This window comes from Lygodium microphyllum, chromosome 1 (assembly GCF_053477565.2).
Source record: "Lygodium microphyllum isolate KBCC chromosome 1, Lygodium_microphyllum_v1.1.10, whole genome shotgun sequence".
Taxonomy (NCBI): domain Eukaryota; kingdom Viridiplantae; phylum Streptophyta; class Polypodiopsida; order Schizaeales; family Lygodiaceae; genus Lygodium; species Lygodium microphyllum.
Genome location: NC_141135.1, coordinates 22285926 through 22295005, shown reverse-complemented (window position 1 = coordinate 22295005; position 9080 = coordinate 22285926). Strand labels below are relative to the sequence as shown.

At 41.9% G+C, this 9080-nt stretch overlaps 1 pseudogene; it reads right to left on the bottom strand.

Moving 5' to 3' along the window:
* Positions 1 to 8134: 8134 nt before the first annotated feature.
* Positions 8135 to 8826, bottom strand: LOC148040910 (zinc finger A20 and AN1 domain-containing stress-associated protein 8-like; annotated as a pseudogene).
* Between the last annotated feature and the right edge of the window lie 254 nt (positions 8827 to 9080).

Sequence of the window (9080 nt, the reverse complement as noted above, 5' to 3'; positions counted from 1 at the left end):
GAGCTTTTTCTTCCTCTGTGTAGTTTTTCAGGTCTAGCTTTTTCTTTAGCATGCAACACGTATCTTTTTCATACAGAAAAACGGCCCCTCACAATAGCAGTAGTTACACTATGCCAGCCCAAATTAAATATGCCTTGGGTGACTAGTAGTAGCCTGTCTCTGTACCAACTTTAAAGAATTGAATATGCTGTGGTTAACCAGTGGTTTCCCTGTATCAACTAAAAAGGCTAAGAAGGTATGGTTCTGTAAATGTGAAGAGACCAAACTAGCCCTTAGATTCTCATTGCATTTCCCAAGCTATTACTGGAGTGATCCCTTTGGTGCTTCCATGTGATATGTTGTTCAACTTACTTCTTCATCAGCTCCAATGTTGATTAGTTTCCTCTCGGACAGGCTGAAAGTAAGGATAAACCATGGCCTCCCTAGTAGTGAGCCTCTCATAATGGTCATAGTGTAGAAGCTTGTCCAAGAAATCTAGTGCCTCAGTTGAAGTTAAATGCTGATTGGCTGAATTGATGAATGCTGACCAAGGTTTCTTGTGACACCTGTGTTGAGACCTCTCAACTAGAGAATCAAGATCTAGATCCAGTTCAATTTTATACTTCTTGAGATATGCTTGCAAATCACTCATTCCAAGTACCTCTGTGATCTTTAATAGTTGGTCTGCATTTTGTCAAATAAAATGCATGTGTCCTCAAGACTACATAAACTAGCATACATGTTCATCAAGGAGCGAAAAAAAGTACTTTCAAGATGCAAGAGAATGCCACAGGATCTAGCTCTATGCCTTCTTTTTGCATTTCTTCAAAAAGATCCAAAGCCTCCTGAATGTGTTCTTGCTGGGTATATCCTCCAATCAAAGAGCTCCATGTCACAACATCTCGATTGGGTAGTGTATCAAAAATAACATGCGCATCTGGTAGGTTTCCATACTTGGCATACATGACAACTAGAGCATGACAGGTAAGTTCCTCTTGCTCCAACCCCCTCTCCACTATACTGCCCAGGCAAAACAAAATGCAAACACAATGACTAAGTATGCACAAAGTAACAAATGTCACACACACAAACATTTTGGTGGATTCCACACCTCGGATGCGCAGTAGCACGACATTCACCCCCTCTGATCCCGCGCATCCTCTGGATGGGCCAACTATCCATGATCATTATCGTCAACATCCACGAACAGATCAATCTCTTCATTGTCTATTTCTGGTATATCAGCAAGGTTATCTGTCATATCATCTGTCTCTTCTACTGGAGTTTCTTATCGTTGCTCTTCTCTTGCAAATTCTTCCCATGCATAATCCTTATCATCTCTTTTCTTGAAAATCTTGATTCTTTTTCCTGCAATGGGCACTCTAAGCACTGTCCCATCCAATTCTGTCAGCTCATATGTTGCATTGTCAAAGACATATCTGACTATGTACGGTCTAAACCATCTTTTCACCATCTTCTGAAGTGCAGTATGCTGATTTTCAAGGCTGTTATCAAAGACTAATACCCAGTTTCCCTCTTCTATTGCTCTAGGCCGCAAGCGATGCCTACTGCCAAACTTGTCCTTATTTCTAAGTCTAGCAACCTTCAACATGTCAATAGCTAGCTGAATATCCTCTCGTCTTCTCTCCAACTGTCGGATCCGAAGAGCTAAGAGCTCCTCTCTCGTCAAATCCTCCTGCCAAGGTAAAACTGACCAAGTCAAAGCATAAGTCTCAGTTGGCATAATCGATTTCTGACCATACATCAACTCTGTGAGCATATATCCCGTGGTAACACTGTGAGTCGTACGATCAGCCCACAAAGCAAATGGTAGAAGTCTCAGACATTCTCCAATCCATCCTCTGCACGCTTTGGCTAATGCTTTCACTATTGGCGGATGGCCTCTTTCACTCTTTCCATTTTCCTCTGGATTGTATGCTGTGGTTAGAGCCAACTTGATTCCTAGTTGAGAGAAAAACTCCCTAGCTTCATTTGCATCTAATTCACCGCGATTTGCAGTGATCTTACCCACACAGCCATACCTGCATAAAATTTCTTCCAATAAGAACTTACACACTGCACTAGTGGTCTTTGTTCTCAAAGGTCTACCCTCAACATGATTGGTAAGATCCTCTCTAGCCAAAACAATATATCTCATCTGCCATAGACCCATAGGCATAGTAACCAAGTCAACTACCCACTTATAATGAATGCATAGCGGATAGGTCGGATGAAGCTCATCTCGATGACGCACTATGGAATACATTTGACAATCTCTCCAAGTCTCTACAAAGCGAGAAACATCTCTGTAAATGCATTTCCACCAATATTTTTCCTTGATTTTCTCATAAGTAGCCCACACTCCTCTATGACCAGCCCAAGGACTCTCATGAAACTCTCTCATCACCTGTAACTAGGTCTCTTTATTGCAGAAAAACCGCAAGGGTAATCCACCTCTTTTCTTCGGATGCTTCCAAAGAAATCCGTCCTTGAGAAAATAACCATAGGCTTTTCTTATGATCTTCTTGAACTCTTCATCTGTCCATTCATCTCTTTTGCTTAGTGTACTAAGGTACTTGCCAATCCGCAACCAATCTCCAACATAGAGTTCTTCTATGAAAGCCACAATATCATAGACATGGCAAACATGATCAACCATAGCGGCTGAAATTTCTACATCATCCTCTTCTGCAAGTAGTGTCTCCTCATCATCATATGTGGCTCTAGACAGCATATCCGCCACTGGATTATCCTTCCCTACTATGTGTTTAAATTCTGGATTTAATGACTTGATGTATGCAATCCATCTCAGCATAGCTATATCCAGAGTAGAGCAACTCGTAATCATACCTATTAGTGGCAAGCAATATGTCTCTACCACAACTGGGGCTCCAATAAAGTACTGCTTGTCACATTTGAGAGCCGTAACAATTTCCAGTAATTCCCTCTTGATTTATGGATACCTCCTCTGTCTCTCGTTTAGGATTTTCGCCCCATACCGAATAGCGTACATGTTTCCATCTGCATCATCTTGACCCACATCCCAACCTATGCCAATTGAACTAGTGTCAACTGTCAATACAATAGGCCTTCCGCAATCATAATCCACTTTCCTGAGAGTAGGAGCAATCTACAATAACCTCTTCAATTTCTGCATGGCTCTAGTGTGGCTCTCATCCCAAAAAAAAATTTGCCTCTTTCGAAGCAGCTGATATAAACAATCTGCTATGTGTGCAAAATGGGGTATCCAAATCATGTAAAACACATAGGCTCCAATGAATCTCCGTACCTCTGAAGTGGTAGAACAATACTCCGTAATCTTTCCTATCACATCCACCTTCTCAGGTGAAGGTTTCCTGCCATAATACCCACATATATGTCCAACAATGACGACCTCATTTACTCCAAAAATAGATTTCTGCCCTGATAGTGTCAAGTTCACTTCTTCTAACCTGGCCAAAATCTTTTCACAAGCTGCAATATGATCATCCTCAAAGTATCTACATCCCTACTCATTTAGACTCTCATTTTTCTCTTCTTCTGCACACCCCTTAATGGGTACATCATCCAAGAAAGACATGGTATGCTGAGGTATGTACTCACGAAGGACCTTATGCATGGATTCATCATATGCGCAACAAAATTAGTGGCACCTTGAGGCAAGGTACACATCCTGACAAGCCCAATAGGAGTTCTCATAGTGGTTATGTCCCTGCTTTCCAATGCGAGCTGAAACTGATCATATCCCGAATACAAGTCACCTAAAGAATAGATGGCACGTCCAGCAAATGCTTCTGCAAACTCATCCACAACTGGACCTATACCAACATTCTTGATAGTAAATCTATTTACTGGCTGCATGTCCTGTATAAATCGGAGAGTACCATTCTTCTTTGGAACCATAACCCACCTATTTGAGTATGGTGCAGATGACGGCTCTAGGATTCCCATCCTGATTTTCTCATTCAACAAGTCAACTAGCTTTGGCAGGTGTGCCCTAGGCACTGGAATACGTCGGAGGTTCCATGGAATATGAGGAATAGTAAAGATCACCATAGGGGCAACAATATCCCGATTCACACATCCAATCTCATGCGAAAAGAAAGCAAACCCCCTTCCATGTCGCTCAAGCATTTCTTGAAAGCATTGCTTCTCTGAGGGTAGCAAGAAATCATCATTTCCAATTTTTAATTCAGCAAGAGTCTCTGCTGAAAATTTATGGCCTATATGCTTTGGATTCCTCAAAATTGGCTGCTTGGCAGCACTCTCTATTTGCTGATCACTGTCAGGTGGAAGCGGTCCAACTACGACTTCACCTTCTTATCCACAGTCTTGTATTTCGTGTCAACCCTGGCTTCATTATGATCCTCTGCATTACTCAAATCATGCTGTAAATCAGCAATTCTGCCCTCTGGTGGCTAAATAACCTCAGCCCTTTGCTCTATGGACTGCATAGGAACAGTCCTAAACTCTGGATGCTGAAATATTTCAGCAGTAAACTCTGTTGGCTGAAAGTTTTCAGTCCTTTGTGTCTCTGTAGGCTGATCATAATCAGTCAGAAACTCTGTTTGCTGAATTTCTTTAGCACTCAACACTTTTTGCTGAGTCACCTCAGCCTCTGACTCTATCTGTGACACAAAATCTGAAATTTCATGAAACATGTCTAGGGACTGCACTGATACATTACTGAGACAACTCTGCATATCAGCTTTCAGCATATTTTCCATCTTTGTCATCGTATCTGCACAAACCATACTATCATACATCCCATCTATATGCTCATCATCCTCTAAAATACCTGCATTTTTCAAATCTTTCTCCTTCCTGCAAATATACTGCTTGGCAGCTCTAGGCAACTTAGAAATCTTCTGATAACTCATCGAACTATTTGCTGAAATTCCAACAAAATTGAAGAAAAAACACTGCTGCAGGAGGCGAGAACTCCAATGTCCTCTGCTCTGTACCACCATCATCTCGCGGAACAGCGGTACCTAATGAAAACCCGAATCCCTCACAGTGGGAGGCGCATCTCGAAGAGTATCCCTGTTTCTAGCATGATTTACACACACAGTCATAAACTGGACTGCTCTAATACCATCTTTACTGCGAATCCGTGCATAAGCAGATCCATCATCCATTACTTTCGTCTCCATGCGCATCTCTGTGATGAATGGCTGTCCTAGATTATGGGGTAAGAGCATGAATCTTGCACAAAGAAATGGAAATCCTCCTCTACATTTCCAATAGAAATCCTGACACTGGGACAGGCAGCACTACAGTGTTGTTGGTGGCTCTCATATGCCACCCATGCTCTGCATCCATAGGCCATCTATTACTTTCATAAACTCCATGAACTATGAGATTAATCTCTGAACCATGATCCACCAAAGTAACATAAGGCACCTGTTTCTCTCCAATTTTTACCATTGTTTCTGTAGTTTCCCTAGCCCAATGACTCTACGAAAAATGACTATGTGGTACCAAGATAGGCTCATCAGTTTCAGCATAATGCATAAGCTGAACTCTCTTCTCTGCCTGCGGAAAAAAGAAGCATTCTCAACCATAATCTCATCCTCATTCTCATCCAACTCCCCAATCAAAACTTCCTGTGTATCAGTAGTAGGCAATGTATGCCTTTTTCTCTTCAGGGCTTCTTGGAACTGATCTTGAAACTCTCTTTTCGAGATGCCCAAAACCTCAGAAATAGTAAAAGTCACCTCACTGCCAAGTATCTTGTCATTAAAGATTTTCTTCATGTTCATAGATGTCTCTATATGGGACATTAATCTAAATCCTGGCTGCTTTCTCTGTCTAGGCTCTTGCCTCTTTTCTTTCTTTTGAGCATCTTCCATTTGTCGTTCTGGCCCTAGTCTCAAAGACGGCCCTGCAGTAGGTGGAGTAACAAACTCACCTCCTCTAGTCTTTTTAGCTGCATTTGGATTCTCTTCATCTCTCTTACACTTCTCTTCAACAAGTACATCTGCTCCCTGAGACTTAGTCAAGTAGGCATAAATAGTGTACCTTTCAATAGGCAAATCCCAACCTGTCTCAGATCTGATGTTAGAACCTGCACTAGTCAAAACAGTCTGCTAAATTTTCCCCTTGTTTTCCGTCTGTAAAGCATAGGTCCATAATGTTGACTGATTCTCTGAACCTTTCTCAATCTGGACTCCATATGCAGAAGCATCTCCTCTAGCTGCCACATAAGAAGTATGCGCAGCCATGCCATCTACTAATTTCTTCATTCCGCCTTTCCCAAAATTGGTAGCATCAAGCGGAGCTCCTGTTTCAGTCAACCAGATCTTGCCATCTTGTCCCCAAAATACCAAATTCTTCCTCCTTGCATCTTGAAAAGATTTGCAATCCTTGCAATGCTGATGGTCCATACTATCACACCAAATACATCTTTCATCTCTCCTAGGTGCACTAGGAGCACTCTTAGGTGCACTAGGAGCACTAGAAGAAATAGTAGGCGTGGTTGAAGCAAAACGCTCTCTTAATTTTCCCACCAATTCTGCTTTAACTATCTCCAGTGTCAAATCCATTATGCCTTTGATTATGTCATCAAAAGAGGAAGGAACCGATGGAGTGGATGATTTTGGAGCAGAAGGAGCCGGCATCGGTCTTGGAACAGGAGGAACAGGAGGATTAGAAACAGTAGGCACTGGCATAGGCCAAGTAACTGGTTGAGGAAGAGAAGAAATGACAGGGTTAGGAGCAGACATAGGAGCAGAGGACGGCATCGGTGTCATAGATCCATTCTGTAGGCGGGTCTTCCATATCCGCCTCTTGGTCAAAGTTGAGACCGCATCCTGGCCATCTTGCCAATCTCTTTTAAGACCCATCGGCTTCGTACGATCCTCGAGAAGCTCTCCTAATTCTTCCTGAAGAGCAGGATCTGCAGCTTGCAAGAAAAGCTAAACTTTCTCAATATCCAATGCTCTTTGTTCAATGGCATCAAGCTAACTATACCTCTCTTCAAATTCTTATATCAATTCTGAAGCAGCTAGACCTTTGTGTGGCATGTAGACCCACTCTCAGAATGACCACCGTGTAGCCATCCCAAAGTCCTCAAGAAAATACTCCTCTTTCAGGGCCTTATTAAAATCTTGCCAATGCGAATTTTGAAGGAAAAGATCAGTCACTTTTACCCTCAAGGCGGGTGTAACAAGGTGAAGAAAATATTTACTCATAAGTCATGTTGGTACTCCAAAAAATCCCATCTTAATCTCAAATGTCTTCAAATAAGCGGATACATTATGGCCATCAAATAACTTCTTTTCATTCTCAATTGCTTCAATCGCCTTAGTCACGTTGATTGCATTCTCTTGCTCCGAATATAGTTGCCTTTGCTGAGACAACTGTTGTTGATGTAACTGTTGCTGCTACTGCATATACAATTGTGTCTACTGATTTTGAAGTTGCATATACATAGACATATTCTGCAAAATCTGCTTTAAATCATCCGTAGAAGTACTTGAAGCAGAAGTCGATGATGGAGTTGAAGTAGAGGACAAAGCAAGAATTGTAGAAGAGGCTAAAATTGATGCTGAAGTATCTCCCATCCTGAATTTTTTTTTTAATGCGATACTTTCACGTGGGGTTCACCAAAGATGTCGAAGGGTTTTTCGAAAGCAAAGTCGTGACGACCACAGAGGTCCTTGATGAATTCCAAGATAGAAGATCAATCATGTGAATAAGCAAGATGAGAAAATGATGTCAAGTCTCTGTTTTTATTTCTGCCAATAACTGAAGACGAATAGAAAGCCAAATTAGCTTACAGTGGCAACCTCCACAACGTTCATGTTTACATTCCAACAACTCTTCAAAAGACTAATAAGACAAACAATTTTCTAGCTTAGCAACTCCCTCTTTTACATCAGAAGAGCTGAACTCTGTTGTGACAACATGATCTTTGCTTTCTAGCTTAGCAACTCCCTCTTTTACATCAAAAGAGCTGAACTCTGTTGTGACAACATGATCTTTTGATTCAGACAGGTAATTATTGTCTATGTTCAAATCCACAGCCATATCCTTAACAAAAGACTCCTCAAAAGGCCGGTCTCTAGAAGACCCTTCTTTTTCCACATCAAGAATGCCCTGGCCTGGTTCCACAGAGGAAATTTTTGCAGCTACATACGAAGCATTCACTGAACTACCCATTGGAGGACAGATGAAACTTTGGTGCAAACATCCGGGAAATCCCTGATGATGACTGAAGGAACTTTGGCACAGCCATCTGGATAATCCCTGATTGCAGAAGATCGAAGATGCTTTGTATTGCCTTGCCCAAAAAGTTCCTGAAAGCAACAAAAGGCTTGGATAAGACTTTGTCAATTTTATCTGCATTGACAACAGGATTGGCCTCGGCTATGGCCTCTTGTGCAGCAGCTCTATAATCATAGGGACAGTTGTGCTTGTCATTATACTGATTAAGAGAGCAAAACACATTCCCACATCAACTCTTGAATCCTGTAAGACCAATTCACTTACTGCATGCAGAGCACCTCTTTGGTTGTGATGGCATTTGACTAGGAGTTAGGGCTCTGTCCAAGTTCTCTCTCTCCCCAGATTGAGTCAATGCTTCTGCCTCAGGAGAAACAGCCTCTATTCGAGGCTTACTTGACACCTGTGGGGTAAATTGCTTGGCATGGGCCACTGAAATGGCTATTGCAGCTTTTGATGCCTTAGCTTGCTTCAGTACAGCTGCTCGATAACACTATGAGCAAAGGTTCATAGTGCTAGCACTCCCAAAAAAAACCCACAATTATTGGTGCACAATACAAGTCCTTGAGGATGCTGACAGCCTAATTCATCCTTTTCTATCTTCCATCCTTTCTGTTCCATGATTGTTGTACTACCACACTGATCTATATATCAACAATGGACGAAGGCAAACCAGCAACTTGGCATACATGCCAACTAGAGCATTACAGATAAGTTTCTCTTGCTCCAACCCCCTCTCACTTCTACTGCTCACGCAGAATAAAATGCAAACACAACAACTAAGTATGCACAAAGTAACAAATGTCACACACACAAACATTTTGGTGGATTCCACACCTCGGATGCACAGCAACACGACAGTGCCAATCATGATC